Genomic DNA, 21,620 nt, shown 5'->3' with positions numbered 1-21,620 from the left:
AGAATGAAAGGCATATTTGGTGATGAGAAATAAGGATATGCAGTGGCTATGATAGGTATTTGTCAAACCCACTTTGTTTTCCGGCTGTCCACATCAGAAGACCATATTGTTCACAGTCCTATAGTATCAGGGGAGAGGTATGACAGAATTCCAGCCAGTGGAATGTGGGTGGAAGTGATGGGCACCTTGTTCATACTTGGTCATTGGCTTCCTGCATAACTTCCATATTTTCTCTCTCCTATTGGAATTTAGAGACTGTGTTGACATGGAAGGGGCCTTATTGAATGAATGCAAAAACCAGAACAGAGAATTGTACCCCTCATGCCACTCCTTCCACCAGTGACTATGGCCAAGAGTGAGCAATAAAATTTTGCTGTGTTAAAATTAGTTTTTAAATATTTTTTTTTACTGTACACTAACTTAGCTTAGCCTAATTAATACAATTAATCGACTTTTCTCCAATGCATTATTCTTACTGGCTTACCATGCATCTGTTAATATTGCCCTACTTAGAAAAGATCTTTCCCTTGGCCTTAAGACTCCTGGACCAGCCTATTTCTGTTCCCTATTCAAAGCAAAACTCTGTGATGGTCTCCACTTCCTCCTTCTTCCATTAATTCCAAACCCAATGATAGTTTCTCTGTCTGAATTCAGTTTGAACTCTTAGCAACATTTCTAATAGTTGACTATGTCATTTCCTTGGTTTTATTCCCCATTCTATTGCATTTTTTCTTAGATTCCCTTGCTAGTTTCATTCCTTTCCCAGATCTCATAGTATAGAGACAACTCAGAGCTTCTCTTAGCTGTCTAATTTTAGCCAGGGTCATATAAGCATACCAATGACTTCAACATGTACCATGTTACACTAGAGGAACCCAAATCTATACTTTTATCTCAAAACTCTAACCTGAGCACAAGATTCATGTATTCAACTGTCTATATAATATCTCAATGTGGAGACCTGATCTGTATCTCAAACTTAACATGAACAAACAGACTATTAAAAACTCCTTCAATCTGATCTTTTCTTCCCCAAGGTTTCCCATTTCTGTAAATATCCTCACTGTTCTCACTTCCTAAACTTAGGCTACCTCTATTTATCTTCTATGGTCACCTTTTCCTCACATCCCTTAGTCAATTTATTAGGAATTTTCCCCCACCACTGCTGTTTACCAAAGAGTAATTCAAATCACATCACTGAATGGTTTGATAATGCCTCCTGGCTGGAATTGCTACATCCATTGCAGTCATTGAGTTGCTCTGGGAAGATAAAAATCAGAGAATGTGACCTTCTGCTAAAGAGCTACAGGAATCTCAGTTTGCTATTAGAATAAATTCCAGATCTTTCCACCCACAGGTTTTAGGTAGTCTGTCCCCCACCTGACTCTCCAATGGCTTCCCCTCTATACCACTCTCCCTTCTCCACATACACTGGACTTTTCTCTTACCATTCTTCTTATTTTCCCTCAGTGATGTTACCTTCATTTCCAACTCAAGGCCTCTGCTCTTCCTAATCCTTCTGGTTGGGATGGCTTTCTTTTGGATCCTATCATAATTCTCATATTTCTGATTCGGTTCCAATGTTCTTACCTTATAGAAACAAATAGACAATTCTTCAGACATTTTCCATCCCTTTAGCTGATTTTCTTTGCTTCGTAGAACAAATTTGAATCTGAATTTATTAATTTTCTTTATGTGTGACTGACTGTAAGGAGGTATGATTATATTCTAAAAAGGGATATGCTTCCAGTATTTTAAGTTAAATCATTACGTTGTTATGTTTGAACAGGTGAAGGAAGGAAACTTTGCTATTTAGCCTTTATGCTAGGAAATATCCAGCAGGAGCTAAATATAATGAATGAGGCAGGAACTGAAAAGAGGTACTGCCTTTTGTGCAGAGAAACTTGGTAAAATCATTGGATCAAATAATTACTTAATTACAGTATGCCAGAGTTGGAATGCCACCTGATTATGGCTCCATTTCAATTTCTAGCCAAGATTCTGGTGCAGCCACTTTAGATGCCATGGCAACATTGCCTGGGGGAGCATCTTTCCTTGGTTGAACATTTTTTTGTGTGTGTGAAAATAGGTTAATTTATTTTATTTTTTTTATTGGTTGTTCACAACATTACAAAGCTCTTGACATATCATATTTCATACATTAGATTGAAGTGGGTTATGAACCCCCAATTTTACCCCAAATGCAGATTGCAGAATCACATCGGTTACACATCCACAATTTTACATAATGCCCTATTAGTAATTGTTGTATTCTGCTACCTTTCCTATCCCCTACTATCCCCCCTCCCCTCCCCTCCCATCTTCTCTCTCTACCCCATCTACTGTAATTCGTTTCTCTCCTTGTTTATTTTCCCATTCCCCTCACAACCTCTTATATGTAATTTTGTATAGCAATGAGGGTCTCCCTTCATTTCCATGCAATTTCCCTTTTCTCTCCCTTTCCCTCCCATCTCATGTCTCTGTTTAATGTTAATCTTTTCTTCCTGCTCTTCCTCCCTGCTCTGTTCATAGTTGCTCTCCTTATATCAAAGAAGACATTTGGTATTTGTTTTTTAGGGATTGGCTAGCTTCACTAAGCATAATCTGCTCTAGTGCCATCCATTTCCCTGCAAATTCTATGATTTTGTCATTTTTTATTGCTGCATAGTACTCCATTGTGTATAGATGCCACATTTTTTTTTATCCATTCATCTATTGAAGGGCATCTGGGTTGGTTCCACAGTCTAGCTATTGTGAATTGTGCTGCTATGAACATCGATGTGGCAGTATCCCTGTAGCATGCTCTTTTAAGGTCTTCAGGGAATAGTCCGAGAAGGGCAATAGCAGGGTCAAATAGTGGTTCCATTCCCATCTTTCCCAGGAATCTCCAAACTGCTCTCCAAATTGGCCGCACCAATTTGCAGTCCCACCAGCAATGTACAAGTGTACCCTTTTCTCCACATCCTCGCCAGCACTTGTTGTTGTTTGACTTCATAGTGGCTGCCAATCTTACTGGAGTGAGATGGTATCTTAGGGTGGTTTTGATTTGCATTTCTCTGACTGCTAGAGATGGTGAGCATTTTTTCATGTACTTGTTGATTGATTGTATATCCTCCTCTGAGAAGTGTCTGTTCAGGTCCTTGGCCCATTTGTTGATTGGATTATTTGTTATCTTATTGTCTAATTTTTTGAGTTCTTTGTATACTCTGGATATTAGGGCTCTATCTGAAGTGCGAGGAGTAAAAATTTGTTCCCAGGATGTAGGCTCCCTATTTACCTCTCTTATTGTTTCTCTTGCTGAGAAAAAACTTTTTAGTTTAAGTAAGTCCCATTTGTTGATTCTTGTTATTAACTCTTGTGCTATGGGTGTCCTATTAAGGAATCTGGAGCCCGACCCCACAATATGTAGATCAGAGCCAACTTTTTCTTCTATCAGACGCAGAGTCTCTGATTTGATATCAAGCTCCTTGATCCATTTTGAGTTAACTTCTGTGCATGGCGAGAGAAAGGGATTCAGTTTCATTTTGTTGCATATGGATTTCCAGTTTTCCCAACACCATTTGTTGAAGATGCTATCCTTCCTCCATTGCATGCTTCTAGCTCCTTTATCAAATATAAGATAGTTGTAACTTTTTGGATTAGTCTCTGTGTCCTCTATTCTATACCATTGGTCCACCCGCCTGTTTTGGTACCAGTACCATACTGTTTTTGACACTATTGCTCTGTAATATAGTTTGAAATCTGGTATCGCTATACCGCCTGATTCACACTTCCTGTTTAGAATTGCTTTTGCTATTCTGGGTCTTTTATTTTTCCATATGAATTTCATGATTGCTTTATCTATTTCTACAAGAAATGCCGTTGGGATTTTGATTGGCATTGCATTAAACCTATAGAGAACTTTTGGTAATATTGCCATTTTGATGATGTTAGTTCTGCCTATCCATGAACAGGGTATATTTTTCCATCTTCTAAGATCTTCTTCCACTTCTCTCTTTAGGGTTCTGTAGTTTTCATTGTATAAATCTTTCACCTCTTTTGTTAGGTTGATTCCCAAGTATTTTATTTTTTTTGGAGGATATTGTGAATGGAGTGTTTTTCCTCATTTCCATTTCAGAAGTTTTGTCGCTGATATACAGAAATGCCTTTGATTTATGCGTGTTGATTTTATATCCTGCCACTTTGCTGAATTCATTTATTAGTTCTAGTAGTTTCTTTGTAGACCCTTTTGGGTCTTCTAGGTATAGAATCATGTCATCTGCAAATAGTGATAGTTTAAGTTCTTCTTTTCCTATTTTTATGCCTTTAATTTCTTCATCTGTCTAATTTCTCTGGCCAGTGTTTCGAGAACTATATTGAATAGAAGTGGTGATAGAGCGCATCCCTGTCTTGTTCCAGATTTTAGAGGGAATGCCTTTAACTTTTGTCCATTCAGAATGATGCTAGCCTGAGGCTTAGCATAGATAGCTTTTACAATGTCAAGGTAAGCTCCTATTATCCCTAGTTTTTCTAATGTTTTGAACATAAAGGGATGCTGTACTTTGTCAAATGCTTTCTCTGCGTCTATCGAGATGATCATATGGTTCTTATCTTTAAGTCTATTGATGTGGTGAATAACATTTATTGATTTCCGTATATTGAACCATCCTTGCATCCCAGAGATGAATCCTACTTGATCATGGTGCACAATTTTTTTGATGTGTTTTTGTATTCGATTCGCCAGAATTTTATTGAGGATTTTTGCGTCTAGGTTCATTAGAGATATTGGTCTGTAGTTTTCTTTCTTTGAGGTGTCTTTGTCTGGTTTCGGAATCAGGGTGATGTTGGCCTCATAGAATGAATTTGGAAGATCTCCCTCTTTTTCTATTTCCTGAAATAACTTGAAAAGTATTGGTATTAATTCTTCTTTAAAGGTTTTGTAAAACTCCGCTGTATACCCATCCGGTCCTGGGCTTTTCTTGGTTGGTAGTCTTTTGATGGCGTCTTCAATTTCATTCATTGATATTGGTCTGTTCAAATTGTGTGTATCCTCCTGACTCAGTCTGGGCAAATCATATGACTTAAGAAATTTATCGATGTCTTCAGTATCTTCTATTTTATTGGAATATAGGTTTTCAAAATAATTTCTAATTGTCTTCTGTATTTCTGTAGCATCTGTTGTGATATTGCCTTTTTCATCCCGTATGTTAGTAATTTGAGTTCTCTCTCTTCTTCTCTTCGTTAGCATGGCTAAAGGTCTGTCGATCTTATTTATTTTTTCGAAGAACCAACTTTTAGTTTTGTTAATTTTTTCAATATTTTCTTTTGTTTCAATTTCATTGATTTCCGCTCTGATTTTAATTATTTCTTGCCTTCTGCTACATTTGCTGTTGTTTTGCTCTTCCTTTTCTAGGGCTTTGAGATGAAGTGTGAGCTCATTTATTTGTTGTTTTTTTCTTTTTTTGAGGAATGACCACCAGGTGATGAATTTCCCTCTTAAAACTGCTTTCATTGTGTCCCATAGATTTTGATATGTTGTGTCTGTATTTTCATTTATCTCTAAGAATTTTTTGATTTCCTCTTTTATGTTTTCTGTAACCCATTGATCATTCAGTAACATATTGTTCATTTTCCATGTGATGTAGGATTTTTCCTTCCTTCTTTTATCATTGATTTCCAGTTTCATTCCATTATGATCAGATAAAATGCAAGGTATTATCTCCACCCCTTTATATTTACTGAGGGTTGCCCTATGGCATAATATATGGTCTATTTTTGAGAAGGATCCATGTGCTGCTGAGAAAAAAGTATATCTATTTGATGATGGTTGATATATTCTGTATATGTCAGTTAAGTCTAGGTTATTGATTGTGATATTGAGTTCTATAGTTTCTTTATTCAACTTTTGTTTGGAGGATCTGTCCAATGGTGAGAGAGGTGTGTTGAAGTTACCCATAATTATTGTGTTGTGGTCTATTTGATTCTTGAACTTGAGGAGAATTTGTTTTATGAATGTCGCAGCACCATTATTTGGTGCATAAATATTGATAATTGTTATGTCTTGTTGGTGAATGGTTCCTTTTAACAGTATATAATGTCCTTCTTTTTCCCTTTTGATTAACTTAGTCTTGAAGTTGATTTTATTCGATATGAGGATGGCCACCCCTGCTTGCTTACGAGTACCGTGTGCGTGGTATATTTTTTCCCATCCTTTCACCTTCAGACTGTGTATGTCTTTTCCAGTCAGATGTGTCTCCTGGAGGCAGCGTATTGTTGGATTTGTTTTTTTAATCCATGATACCAGCCTATGTCACTTTATTGGAGAGTTTAAGCCATTAACATTCAGAGTTACTATTGATATATGGTTTGTACTTCCATCCATGTGTGATTATTTATCCTTTTTTAAAAAAATTTAGTTTGTTTCTCGATGATTATCTTTCCCCTCGCCCTCTGTCTTTACCGAGGCACTTTCCACTGATGGTTTTGGTTATTGTTTTTCATTTCTTCCTCGTGTAGTGTTTTGCTCAAAATGCTTTGCAATGCTGGTTTTCTGGCTGCAAATTCTTTTAACTTTTGTTTATCATGAAAGATTTTTATTTCGTTGTCATACCTGAAGCTTAATTTTGCTGGATACAGAATTCTTGGTTGGCATCCATTGTCTTTCAGAGTTTGAAATACATTGTTCCATGACCTTCTTGCTTTCAGTGTCTGTGATGAAAAATCCGTTGTTAACCTTATTGGTTTACCCCTGAATGTAATCTGTCTCCTTTCTCTTGTAGCTTTTAATATTTTCTCTTTGTTCTGTATATTGGATATCTTCATAACAATGTGTCTTGGCATTGGTCTACTGTGATTTTGTGTGCTCGGTGTCCTGTATGCATCTTCAATTTGTATATCTGTTTCCTTTTTTATTTCTGGAAAGTTTTCTGTAATTATTTCATTCAGCAGGTTACTCATTCCCTTGGTTTGAATCTCTGTACCTTCTTCTATCCCGATGACTCGTATGTTTGGTTTTTTATGTTATCCCATAACTCTTGGATGTTTTTCTCGTGATTTTTTACCAGCCTTTCTGAGTTGGCTAGACTCTTTTCAAGATGATATATTTTGTCTTCATTATCTGACATTCTGGCTTCTACTTGCTCCACTGTGTTAGTGATACTCTCAATTGAGTTTTTAATTTGGTTTATCATTTCCTTCATTTCTAGAATTATTGTTTGATTATTTTTTATAATTTCTATCTCCTGATAAAGATGCTTAACTTCCTCTTTTATCTGTTTATATAATTCATTCTCAATGTGTTCTTTCTCTGCTTGAATTTGCTGTCTTGTATCCTCTTTAAGGTTCCATTCCATCTGTCTAAGGTGTTCCTTGAGTTCTTTATATGACCATTTTTCTGATGACTCTAGGTCCTCCTGAATATTTAGGCTGTCCTGAATTGTTTGTACTCCTTTTCTTCCTTGCTTTTTGAAGCTTCTCATGTTACTTCTTGTTCTGTTTGACTGCTGAGTTACTGTTTACTCCTATAAATTTATTAGATGCTTGGGAGGAAAGGTATTATAAGGGAAGGGACGAAGTCACTAAAGAGAATGAGAGTACGCAGGTAGAATTCAAGGAAGGGGGGATAAGATACTTGAAAAGAAATGAAAAGACAAAAGAAGAAAAACATAGGAAATAAAAAAAGAAAAAAAATTTAAAAAAAATAATAAAAAAATTAAAATTAAAATAAGAAGAAAAAAAAATTAAAAAAAATTGTAAAAAAAATTAAAAAAACAACAAGAAAGAAAAATGAAAATGAAAGAAAAACCCAAATCAAAAAAAAAAAAAGAGAAAAGAAAAAAAGAAAAAAAAAACTAATAAATGCAGTCTTAGAGTTTGATTAACTTCTCTTCCAGTAGGTGGCGCTGTGCCCACCAGGCCAAGTTTCTCCTGTCAATATGCGGGAACCAATCACTGTGCAGCAGCTCCTCCCAGACTGGGTGAGTCTCCAATCCTGAGTGCCTAGGGCCTCCTCTTGTGTCTAGTCACTTTCCACTTTTCCTCTAGCCAGGCCCCTCTCACGGGTGCCGCTCACCACAATACTGGCTACACGCCAGGTCTGCTGCTCCCGGGAGCCCTGTTTTCATGAACGACTGGGCACACTCTCCCAGTTTGCCATTCCCTCAGACCCTAAGTTTGTAGAGCTTGGGGCTGAGAATCCTCAGTGAATTTTACTTGCCCTCCGGTAGCCACGCCCCTGGTAGCTGGTGCAAGAGACCTCAGCTGTCAGCACTGGTGGGAGCGGTAGTTCCGCGCCACGGGTCCCGAGCCACCTCTGATTCCCCTGGCTCTGGCTATCGTGCTCACGGGAGAGCTGGGAGGGGCCCTTAAGGTTTCCCCGATGTGTGGAGAGGGAAGGCTAGGGAATTACACACCTGTAGCCGCAGGTTTCAATGAAGTTATCTCCTCCACCGCAGTCTGATGACATCAGTTCTCTGCCATGGTGGTATCTCTTGCAAATGTTGACAGTTCGTTTCCCTTTGCTGGGTGACCAATGCAACGGGTGGGTCCTTACTGTCTCTCCCAAGCCCCATTTCAAACCTGTGGCCACTACCTATGAAGGCTCGGTAGGCATTTACCTCCGTAGGATGAGAAGGGCTGACCAGTTGTTTCAGCCGGATGGATTAGTGCTGAGTCACAGCTGTTTGCCTGCGGGAAGCAGGCGAACAGGAGCTTGAATTCAGCCGATCCGGGCTCAGTGTGTGTTCTGAGAGGCCCAGACTGTTCGCCCCAGATCCACGTCAGCTCAGCATTGCCTAGTGATCCACTAGCCGAGAGAGAGGTATATTCAGTTGCTGGTTTTGCTTAGAAGGGAGAAACAGCTCCTGCAACCCTGGGGAATTTCTTGATTTCTTTAAAAATCGTATGCAAAGTACACCTGTGGAAAGGTAGCAGGTCTCTTCAAGAGGTAAGGAGAGGAATCCATAGGAAAGAGTTTTTTTTTTTTTTTTCTCTTTCTAGTTGCTTGGGCACCACTTTTGTTAAATTGCAGTCAAATCTTTGCTCTACATTGTTCTTATTTTCAGAGGTAGTTCCATCCTTTAATCATTCATCCTCTACTTGATGGTATACTTGCTCAAAAATCTTTAAAGACACACCCCCATGCAGGACCCTCTGTGATGGGGGCTTCCTTCTAGCTGCAGGCCTCACTTCCCTCCTCTAGCCTCCCCATGTCAGCTCCTACCTTGTTCCTGTTCCTGCTTTTATCCTCTAGTCTGCTAAACATGTCGCTTGCTCCTCTCAGTCTCATCTCCCAGCCTCTCTGGGTGGCCTGGCACTTCATGGGTGTAGTATTAATATTGTCACCTAGCGATTACTCATTATGTTCCAGGCACCTCTTATTTTTGGATGCTGATTTCTGGGCACCTGGTATGGGGCACACAGCAGGAGGTTTAAGCTTAGATAGGGCTTGACCTTCAGCATGTTGTTTTCCAACCAGAAGACCTGGAACCTCAGATGGTAAGAAGATTTAAAGTGCTTAGGCTCTTAGCAGAAGATTGTTCCTCACTTTTCCCCAGTATCTTAATTCTTGCCCTTCAAGTCATTCACGAGGAGGATTAACAATCTTGAGTTTCTCAGGAACTTTCAATGCTGAGCCTTGACTGTCCACATACCAATTGGGAAACTAGTTTGCTTCTAGACATCTTCTCATTCAACCAACCCACTTGACAAAAGTTCTGGGATATCTAACCTGAATCTACATTTACTACCCTTTTGAATAGATCAAAATGTAGGGGGATGAACTTTTAAATTTGAATGATAAATAGACTTACCTGAAGGAGGAAAATTCCTGCTTGTTCCTAAAGTGAACATCCAATGCTGCATTATTTCTATTTTTTAAAGCCACAGACTGCATGGCTTCAAGAGAGAAGTGTGTTTTCTCATAGATTCAAAGGCTAAAAACCTAAGATGGAGGTGTCAGCGGGCTGAGCCCTTCTGAGGAACATGAGAGAAGGGTCTGTCATAGGCCCCTCTGGGCTTGAAGATGACCATTGTTTCCTTTTGTCTTCTCATTGTCTTCCTTCTTACTGGCCAGTGTCTTAATTTCCAGCCTCATTGGATGAAAGTCCATATAGTGAGTTTATTTTAATTCAATTACCTCTGTAAAGGTCCTGTCTCCAGATATGGTCACGTGCAGAGGTACCAAGAGTAAGATTAGGACTTCTATATATGAATTTTGGGGACACAAAATTTAGCTCATAATAAGATTGTTAGTCTTTTCAGAATCAGTCTATAAAATTTATACTCTGTCCCTTACATGACCTCCTATAGCTAAACAAGTGAATTTTTATGAGCATCTTAGTTTATTTTGGGCTAAGAACATTTGTGCAAGTTCTTCCTTTGACCTAGATGATCCTTGTCTTATTACCAAGTGAATTGCATCATTTCATTTAGGTGATATATATCTATCTCTCTATATATCCATCTATCTATCTATCTAGGTCTATAGCTATATATGGATGTAGATGATATAGATAGGTAGATATAATACATATATTATATAGATATATATAGTATATGTTCTATATCTATATCTGTATTTAATGTCTATTAATATACATGATATAGTTATAATATATGGTCTGAATGAAGAGATGCAGTTCACATAGCAACAGAGGAAAGGATCTTCCAGGACAAATACTCTTAGCCAGAAATAAATCAAGATGATCATAAAAATTTACTTGTTTAGCTATAAGTATAGACTTATCTATATAGATCTATTTAGCTATCTATATAGACCTTTCTCTATATAGATATCTATAGATCTATCTATATCTATAGATGTATATATAGAAAGGTCTATATAGATAGCTATAGATATATAGATATGTATGTATTATATCATTTCATTGAATTTGACACCAACCAAGGCAGTAGTCATATATATTTTGTCCTTGAACTTTAGTCACTATTTTTGACACCATTTTGCCAATGAGGGAACATGTTTGTTGTCCAATTTATTTACCATTTTGTATTGCATCACACCTATTAAAAGCATAAATATGTGTTGAATAAATGAAGGACAATAAGTGCAAAGCTGAGACAAATAGAATGATTATCCAATTCAAAATTGACTTAGAGTAATGGAAACAAATTATCAAAATGAGAGCCCAATTCTAACATTTTCTTGTGGATTTATGAATCTCTAAGAATGTACATATGGACTCCCATATTACGGGATCACTAAATTATATGTCTATATTGATGTAAAGTGTGCATTAAAATCAACTGGAGCAATTTTGAAAATTATCCCAGGCTCAGCAAGTAAAATTTCTTTGAGGAAGGGCAAGGACATGAGTTTTGAGTCTTAGAGGACACTTCAAACTAAACCCACGGGTGAAGGAACAAGTCTTATTGACTTGGAGTCAGGGTGACCTTAAATCTTTCTTGTTATGCAGAGGATGAAGTAGCACATTGAAGCCAGTATAGACTTTGGGAGTATTTTAGACCAGAGTTCAAATCCTAACTCCAGTGTTATGGACTGTGTTTGTTTCTTCCCAAATTTACATGAGATGGTATTTGGAGGTGGGACATTTGGGAGGTGATGAGGTCATGAGGGTGAGTCCCTCAAGAATGGCCTTGTAAGAAGAGGGTACAGAACCAGCCTCCTATTTTTCTGGCATGTGAGGATATAAGGAAAATTCAGCCATCTGCTACTGGAAAAAAAGGGACCTCACCAGCAATCATGCTGCTATGTTGATCTTCATCTTCTAACTTCGAAAACTGTAAGAAAGAAATATCTATTGTCAATAAGCCACTTAGTCTATGGCTTTGTCATAGCAACCTGAACTTTTATTTAAGACGCTACAGAATAGGAAGGAACTTTTCAGCCTTAAATATCAAGGTGATCCTAGCACTTTCTTGCTATGTGAGATGTAGCATGGTGTATTGGAACCTTTTTGGACTTGGAAATCACTCATACTAGGATTGAAATCCTGCTGCAGTCCAGCTGCAGCAAAATAACCGGGGGGGTGGGGTGGGTGACGAGCAACTTGTGTAGATTGATACAGCAGGAGTGGGAGCCGTTTATTGTAGGACAGGAGGGGTATATATACATTCCACACAGCTTATCTTAATTAACATAAACTAGATACAGCAGTCAACCAATAAGGAATCTCCACACTTAATGGCTCGCTGGCGTTACTTCACAAACCACTCCCTCTGCAAAATGCCAGGCACCATCTTGACTTGTTTACAGACTCTAACAAAATCCCAGCCCTGCCCTTGTTTTTTGACATAAATAATTTAAAGTCCTAAAGCCAAAGATTCTTTAAAGATTCCTCAAATATAGAATGAATATAATATTTTATTGTGAAACATAATTTTATAATGTTCTGAAGATTAAATTCAATTATGTACTATTTATTAGAGTGTCTGGCATATAAGTCCTCAATCTATTAAAACTATTCTAAATATAAAATCCATGGGAAAGTCGGGAAATGGTGGAAATTTATTTTATTATTATTTGTGGTTGTATTACACCAGTCTTTGGGTTCTTCTAGAGACCTCTCTGTTCCAGCATGTGCTACTCTAAGCATCCTGAGCCTTTCAAGTGTTCCAAGTTGCAGTATAACCTCTGGTATCAACATTTGCACTTGTGGAATCACCTTCTCTGCCACAATCAAAAGAATCTCAAGCCTAGCAAGAAATTGGGAGTTATTCCTTTTTAACTCAGAAATTCCTAAGGCTGCTCCCAATGGTTGATGGTGTTTTTAGTCACAGTTACAAGTAATTGAAGTCAATTCTTAATTTGGTCCAAGATGAATAATTTGAGAAAGAGTATTAGGCATTGTTTTATCATCCCACGTCATTCTTACACTTCAGCAGAGAACAGTCACCCATTAAGTAGATTCAAATAGAGAAATTCCCAAAAGGTGACAAAGATTCTTCATCATATGGATAATCTGGTAGAGCATTCACCTCCAGGAAACTGTCATTCTTAACCCTGCAGAAAAATATGACCTTGTCGACCTTGTTTTTTCTAGAGCTCTGTAGGTGTGAAAATGATTAGCATGCAGTTTAAACCACTTATTCCTCAGGATGTTCATTGGGCACAGTCTAAATGGAAATCATTTGCATAACTGAATTTTCTCTTCTTCCACGTTGGGTTGGAAGCTTCTTATTGTGAGTTATTCCATAAGGTGAATTATCTTAATGGATTCAGTGTGTATGAAAAATTAACAGATGTTTGTGGAAGTCTAAATCCTTTGCTTTGTTTAAAGATGTGATTTAAGCTCATCTGTCTTCAAATCACTTCTAAATGATTCAAATAAATAGTCAACCACTGAGCGTGATACTCAGGGAAGGCTCTGCCCAGAGAAAGGGTGCATGCCAAATCGTATTTTAATTTTTCAAAGAAATGGATGATTTTCATTGTTTGAGGTGTTTACCATTTCTAAAGGAAGGCTAGAACCTATGCCTGTGCTGAGCTTTTCTGTAGCTTCTATAAAATTGAGGAAATGAATTTACCAGCAGGAGTGGTGTTCTATATTAGGAAATGTGCACATTGGCAGATGTTCAAGGGAGCGCTACCTGAGTGTAGAGAGCCATTTAGGTCTATTCAAATTTAAATCTCTGATTTTAGCTGAGCACCAAAGTGGAGCAATAAACCCATTTGTCGCATTTATGCTTAACTGAAGTCAGAGGAAATGCAGCATGAGTATTATCTACTCTTGTAGTTATGGACATACCCATCTGCAAATGGGTCATTGTTTAAATGTATTTGTATAGTCATGCAAATATAACCTTCCACTGCATAGCTAATGGAGATAATCACAATATTTATCATACATCCATAGCAGAGTATTTTATTGTGTCATAGATGTAATTCAGGAACAGGATTGTGTAATCTAGGAGACTGTCAAGATACCATTGGCTCTACAGGGCAATAAGATTTATGCAGACCTGTTTTAGGTTTATAGTTACAAATCACCCACTTTTCTTTGAAAACACTTTTCTTTTAGTTATTCTATAAAAAATTATGGAGCATGCAGTCTGTGTATCTATTTTTAAACCTGCCCAAATTCCCAAAGTAGATTTTGATGCAGTTTGGTTACACTGAACACTTTACCTTGACTCTCTTGACAATAATAGACAACTAGGAAATGGTAAAATCCACATTTAATCAATTGAGATATTAAATCCTATTTAACTCCCTCCTTGAACTAAATTGAAATGTTTTTTTTTCTGTTGTTTAAGTTTATTAATGACTTAGTTACTGTGATTAGTATGGCGGGGAAAGGGAGTTTAATATGTTGTTAGATTATGACTATTTTAATCTCTATTTCTGCCATACAAATTCTATTGGAGCTAAAAGAAACTTTAGAAGATGCTCTAGTTTAACTTCTTCATTGGGTAGATAAACTGAGAATGGGTTGCATGAGGTCAAAGCAGTAAGTAATGGCAGAACCAGAAGTAAAATTAACAGCAAAAAGAAGACCTGTCAATAATTGTCCTGACAATGTTTTATTGCACAAGTTTCCTTTTTGTACATAATCAAATATTATTAAAAAAATAAAATTATATTTTAATCACGGTGGTGTCCATCTCAAAATCATGTCTATTAATATTAATGCATTGAATTTACTAGAAATTCTGAATGAGTAGGATTTTTTGAGACACTATGTTTGTGAAGGTTATATGATTTCCTGATATTGCTTTCCATGGATCTCCTTCTAGGCCCTTCTGAAAGCCTTAGCACTGCTGAAAAAACTGCAGGGAGTAAGAGCCAAACTTGCCTCTAGGTTAGAAGGTTGGTTCTATGGACACTTGAAAGGCATAAGGTAAGAATTTGGGCTTTGAGATTGTCATATCGGTGTGATGTGTGAGTATGTATGTGTGCCTATTTGGTGCAGATTTTTAATGTGAATATTCTAATTATATTTCACACATAGTGTATACTGGAGTGCATGTGTACCTATCTTACTTCATATATGATTTTTTTTTCTGTGATACATAGGGAAAGAGGGAATAAAAGATTCTAATGAAAAATGGGTGATTCCAGATTTCCTAGATTTCTCTCTGTTTTAGTCTTCATACTTAACATATGAACTCACTTAACCTTTGATGGCTTCTACCTCTCTTAAGTCCATCCTTTTCTCCCACCACTATCATGGCCAACAATTCCTCCTTGTCCAGGTTATTGACAGAGAAGTAAAGGAAATAAACTTAAGGCTCAGAATCATAATTGTGTATAGTCTCATATAATCGTCTCCACTTGTATCCCCATCCTAACTTCACTCCCCACATAGCACAAGGCTTTTCATTACATGGTTCCTGCTGCTGTTAGACCAGGACACAAGAAAAGACCACTGACTCCAATTAAAATCAAATTAAAGCAAGCTTATTATTTCGACCGGCCGGGCTGCCTTTCCCTCCCAAAATGGCGGGAACAATACAGCAACCCCACCTTTCCTATAGCCCAGCTTTATAGTCCAGAAAGTTACACAAAAGGGGGGTTACAGATAACAGAACTCTGACAAGCATCACACTAATGGTAGTTTACATTTATTTTTTTTGCTGGCCCCAAACATCAGAATTTATGAGGACCATTAGAACCTCAGAGAGGGTCGTTGTCTGGCCAGGGAAGGCCAATATTTATGAGGTGTCACTAAAGTTTCAGAGAGGGCTGCTATCTGGTCAGAGAGCCAGGCATGGGTGAGTTCAAGACACGGGCAGGCATTCCAAGCAGGTTCAGAATTTGCAGTAATTTATAGTAAAGCCGAAATTAGCTTTTCATGGCTTTGTGGCAAGATGGCTCCCAATTTTAATAAAAGATCAGGTTGGGTCTATCACTGCCTCTCCTCTTTGCCTGAGTGATGGTCTGATCAGGCCCAACCTGAGGTAGTTCATACCGCTCCCTTAGGACTGACTACCTTTGGGCCTTCACCAATATTCTAGTGATTACCTGAACACCATTCCCTGCCCCATCATCTCCTGTCTAAACCCTACTTGTGAGTTTTTGTTGAGAGAAGAGCATACTTTATTTATTCACTGAGCAAACATTCCATTTGCTGTATATTGATGTTTGATTTTTATAGTGGATGTTTGACTATTGTGGAGTTTTAAGAATTTTTTATATACTGAATTCAAGTTTCAGATCAGATGTACAATTTACAAATGTTCTCTCCCATTCAGCAGATTGCCTACTTACTTTCTCGAATCTGAATTAGATTTTTCCATTTCTTTTTGAATTTGTTTTGATAGTTTATGATTTTCTAGAAGCTTGACTATTTTATCCAGTTTATCTAATTTTTTTTAATTGTTCAGAGTATTCTCTATATTTTTTCTAATCATTATTTTTCCTTCGTTGCTAAGAGCCATAGCCGAGTAGGAATGATGCATGGCATTTTTGGTTGAAAGGTGATGCCAGCAAGCCACTGAGATTATAATGATTATGTTAAGATGTGCATTCAATTGGATATTAGACCCCTGCTGTTCACCTGGGCCTGCTACTTTGGAGCACTAGGGACTCCCAGAGAGTTCCCATTGGTTGGGGAAGTGCGGTAGGAGGGATTTCCGGAGGAGGGATTTCCTGTTGGTGTGGTGTGTCCTGGGAGAAGGCCCAGGAGTTTTCGAAATAAAGTTTGTTCCTGCTTGAGTGGCTCGTGATTTTGTGCCCAGCCAGACTGCGGCACTTTGTTGTCTTAGATTGAGGTTTAGTTTTGTTTTGTTTTTTTGTATAATTTATGTTTTATTTTTTATTCCTTTGTGTTGAATAGAAAATTTTCTAGTGTTCTACTTTGATTTCTTCATTTTTTTTTTCCCACTACTCTTTTTTGAGTTTTCTCCTTAGTGGCATCCCAGAAGATCTGATCTCACCTACCTACCCAGAGTTTATTGTTCGCTGTTCATCGTTATTTGCTTGTTTAATGTCTTTTCTGAACTAGTCTTGTAATGTTTGTATTTTTTGTTGTATGTGGTCACTGAAGTCTCCTCAGTTAGTTTAGTGGCCAAGTGATGACTGGTTAGAGGGCTTCTTAAATGCCAAGTCTGCACCCTGCACTTGGCAGAGGCACTTTGCAGAGATCCTCTGCAGGTTTTGTCATGAAACTTTACTGACAGTTTGGCCATTTATAACTCCACATCAGCCTTCCCTTACTGTTGCCAAGAGCCTGAGAGTTAACCCGAGGTGAGAACTTAGGGTCTTCTGAGATCTTTCCTAAGTATGTGCATGTCCTTCTAGATTCCCAGGAATCCGTCAAAGCTTTTCAAAGTGAAAAGTAGACATTTCACTCTCCATATTTTCCTTTTAAGATTTTTGAGAAGTTTTGTATTTTCTCAACTTGTATCCCCACCTCAGGCAGCTGAGATGTTAAGACATTTGTGTTGATTGTTTTCAGACAGATGCCTGGAGCTAGGAAAGCTTTCACTAACTGAGCTCTGTGTGGGGCCACCTGAAGGCAAACTCTGTGAATGGGGCGTCTATAGGAAACTGCCAGAGAGGTTACATAAAAGCAATTACCCAGGGAGGGGGCTTTTTGCAGGGCTCCAAATCCATTTGGCTTCCCTCAGTGTCTTCCAACTTGCTGTTTTTTTATAGCTCTTCTTTTAGGAAGACTCTTTCTTTTGAAAACTACCATAGAACTGGGGGGAAGGGAATGGGCATGAATAAGTTAAGTTAAAATACAAAAAATTCCACTGTTCTTACTGAGTTTGGGCTATGTTTTCTTAATAAACATTCCTTAGATTTTTTTAAGCCTTTGATTATTTCTAGTATTCTGAAAAAGTTGTTTTTGATAAGATTTCACCACTTTCTTCTAAGCTGTTATGGAGGAATGTATTTCTGGCGGTCTTTACTCTGTTATTACAGAAGTGTTTCTCCCCTACTGGTGATTTTAGGATTAGTTCAAACATAATCTCTGCCGGGAAGTCTATCCTGGACCCTTGAAATGAACTTGATATCCCAATTCTGAGTCCTCAGAGCCTGCGGCGACTATCTTTCCATAGTGATTGCATATTGTAGTGTAATGATATATCTCTTTGTTTCTGTATTTCTCTCATTGTCCTACGATTCCATCAAGAAGAGGAACAGACAGCATCTCATGATTCTTTGTAGCCCCAGTTCATTTCACAGTGCCTGTCTCATCTGACTTATTCATTTGTCTTCCTTTTTGTTAAATGTATGCTGTCTTTCCTCATTCCAAAATTATTTATGGCAAAAATGAACATAATAGTAAAGGTCAGGATGAATGATTGAGAGGACTTACGGATACAGAAATAAACTTAAGGCTCAGAATCATAATTGTGTACTGTCTCATATAATCATTAGGCTTAGGATAAAATTTGGCCTTAAGATTCCAAGCTCCAGATATCTGAAAAACTCTCTCATTTGAAATATGAAATTGTGATTTTAAAAACAGAGAGAGAGAGAGAGAGAAAGCGAGAGAGAGAGAGAGAGAATTACAGCCTGTTACATACATATCCATACATAACCAATATCTGTTATCATTTCTCACAGTCACTGTGGGAGGCTGTATTTATTTCCAGTAATGTTTCACTAACTCAGATCTCTTCATGGAAATCAATTTTTTTGCCAGTGACATTTCATCCTAAATCACCAGCCTTGGCTCTGATTGGCTCTGATTGAGTTTGCTCATTTCCTGTGCTGTGTCCCTGAAGACTTATTCTACCAAAGGGCTATGAGTAAAACAGATGTTGCTTGAGGGCCAAATCCTTGGTCTGAGGCGGCTGGTAGGAGGTGCTGTCCTCTGAACTGCATGTGGGGGCTCCACCTGAGCTTCCTCTGGCTGAGATATCAAGCTGCCCTTTCTACTTGGAGTGGCAACAGCAAAACCTGCCAAGTTCCTCACTGTGCCGCTTCCTTTGTCTAGAATTTGTAGCATAGACTAGATTGCAAAGAAATGAAGATGGGGCGGGGTGGGGGGGTGGGGTGGAAGGTGCGTGTGGATTTAAAGTCCTATTCTCACACCAAGCTGCAAGCTTATCTTTGGAAGAGGGTTAGAGTGGTCATGGGTATGCAGCCCTTTTAGATGCTGATTAAAGGGTCTGTAATATGTCTCTCATTATTTTGTGCTGCCTTGGCATTGAGCTCAGCAACTCAGAGCCTCGAGCCTGTCCCTCATGGAAAAAAATATAGAAATTAACTCCTTCCTCCTCTAGGGAAGAATTGAAGGGCTGGTGACTTGGGTCAAGAGATCTTCAAATTAATAAAAACTTCTTCCTGGCCACCTGTGATTCCACATCTCTAAAGAAACAGCTATAAATTTTTAGGACAAATTCATGAGATGAGCATATCATCCTTCTGAATAAATGAATGGTTCATAACTGTAATTTTATCAAGCTGCTTAATTTTCAGTTCCTTCAAAATCAGATTTTCTAAAAAAAAATAACATTTCAAGAAGAATTCTCCACACTCACTCGGAAACTATAATGAAGCTGCTCTTGGGGTGAAGGATTAAGGAAATGCTTTTCTGATTAATAATAGAAACTGACTGGAATTGGGTAGTTTAAAAATTCTTTCTCATAGGGTATGAATGAATCTAGGTGAGGCAGGTCAGATTCAGCTAAATTCAGACTCAAGTCTCTAATTTCTGTAAAAACAGGATTAAAACTTGAAATAATTTTATGTCTGGAACATTATGAACATTTTTCTCTCTTTTTATAGCAAGTATTTGGTATATTTGATTGACTGATCATTTGTTTCCATTGGTATAGCTCAAGGCATAAAACAAAAAAATTTTAAGCAGTAAACAATCTAATTTGAGTTTGTTAAGATCCAGAAATAAGATAGAGAACCATGACGAGAAGATATAGGAAATCTAATGAGAAAGGAGAACATACTGCCAATTATAACGTTCTTATTTTCTCTCTCAGAAAAGATGATTATATGGTAAATTTCTCAAGTTTGGAGTTCACATTGTACCTGCTTTGTACTCCCAAATCCCAGGAATGCTCTCTGTGTTTTTAGAAGTGATTCACAAAATTCACCAAATGACAGACTCAGGTAGCTTGAGTAGTTGACCTAACTCAGTAATTCAAAGTATTTCATTTTTATACTATCTGTTGAGAAGAGATTATTGACAGAGACAGTTCCATTGGCTTAAACCATGCATACCTTTTATTTTACTTTTTTCCTCACAGTCATGGCAGCTAGGAAATCCAACAAGGCACTAGCACATGTAATGTCTGATGAGGTCCTGTTTCCTTGTCTTCAGAGGACCATCTTCTCTTTAGACACTAGGCTGACAGACAGCAGAGAGTTCTCATGTCTCTTACAAGGGCATCAACCATATTCATGAGGACTCCGTCCCATGATAATCTCCCATAGACCGTCCTTCCTAGTATTGTTACACTGGGGAATAAATCTCAACATAGAAATTTGGGCGGGGGAGGATACCAACATTTAGTCCAGAGCACATAAAGAATTGTGCTAGCTGCTTTCAATTCTGCCAGAGCTGTGCCCTTCCTAGTATTTATAAAGGTACCAGCACAGAGAAGCAATAGGGGAATCTAGTTCCATTAGACACAGAAGCACCTCCCTACATAGAAATATGATGGGAAAGGAAGCAATGAGTAATACTAGCTGGATTCAAGAATGATGTGTCAGAATTAGAGAGGAAGGAGATGTGGGAGTAAATGCTTTTTCCAAATTTTCTTCCATCTAATGTCATGGACTCATGACTGAGTGTTCTGAAGAAAGGGCTGCAGGAGACAGCCAGAAGAGCCATCTCAAACTCTCACTAAGCAGTAGGAGTCCTGGCCACCCAGATACCGAGTGTGTCTCAAAGGTGGTGAGAGAAGGTGTTCACTTTTCTATGAAGGTGATCATGGTAACACTCTCGGCTACAACTGACATGTTGAGGTAATAATGCATACTAGGTTAAAAGGGAAAAATAGGGACCAACTTCCAACTAAAGACGTGGCTGAGCTGACAATAAGAAGATGGAACCAGTGGTAAGAACAGAAACTGAAAATTAGCTGCCTTTTCCATGTTGGTCTATAGTTCTCAAAGAAAAGTACCTTTAATTGTGGTGACAGTTTTTGGAGCTTCTGAGGTCTTAGAGAGAAGGAAGGAGCAAGAATAATGGCGCCACCTTGTATCTGAAGGGATGCAATTATGAGTACTCAAGAGTCCTTCTGAAAACTCTGAAGTGTCCATGGTGGCTTCAAAGGGGAACTGGAGGTCTTATAAAGATGGGTGGGTGCAGAGCAGAGAACACAGTGAGGAACTCTGCATGAACCTTCCGTTATTGGTCAATTGATGAGGCCAGGGGAAATGGAATAGAACTCAAGGAAAAAAAATTTCTGAATTCCCTAAAATGATTAAGCTTCAAGAGGTATAAGGACTTGAACAGACGCCTTTGTTTATTTTTAGAGATCACTTTCACTTATGTTTTGGTGGTATCCTTCCTGACTGGTTTTAGAGGACTTCGTATTATCCTCATTGCATAAATGATAAAAGTGGCTCTGTTTCCTCAAATTTCCACATATCCCACATTGATATGTGGGAGAGTTTGGATTAGACTCCAGAGCTCATAAGTCAGTCTCTAAGAAGCATTGCTCCAACGGGGCATTGGGGGTCCTAAATGTCATCTCACTTACAATATGGCAGGTATTATTTGTGAGCTAGGACTTTCAATAGT

The 21,620-nt window shown here is 38.1% G+C and overlaps 1 long non-coding RNA gene across 1 annotated transcript in view; it reads left to right on the top strand.

Annotated features, from left to right (window-relative positions):
• LOC308654316 overlaps positions 1-21,620 on the top strand; it is a 186,796-nt gene that overhangs the window by 73,537 nt on the left and 91,639 nt on the right. Inside the window, exon 5 of the long non-coding RNA XR_014023216.1 lies at positions 14,695-14,798. This is a non-coding gene — a long non-coding RNA (uncharacterized lncRNA). The remainder of the gene's footprint in view (positions 1-14,694; positions 14,799-21,620) is intronic.

Source organism: Spermophilus citellus (assembly GCF_964194105.1).
Source record: "Spermophilus citellus genome assembly, chromosome: 8".
Classification (NCBI taxonomy): domain Eukaryota; kingdom Metazoa; phylum Chordata; class Mammalia; order Rodentia; family Sciuridae; genus Spermophilus; species Spermophilus citellus.
Note: the sequence above shows the minus strand (reverse complement) of the source record. Positions and strands in the feature narration are given on the sequence as shown.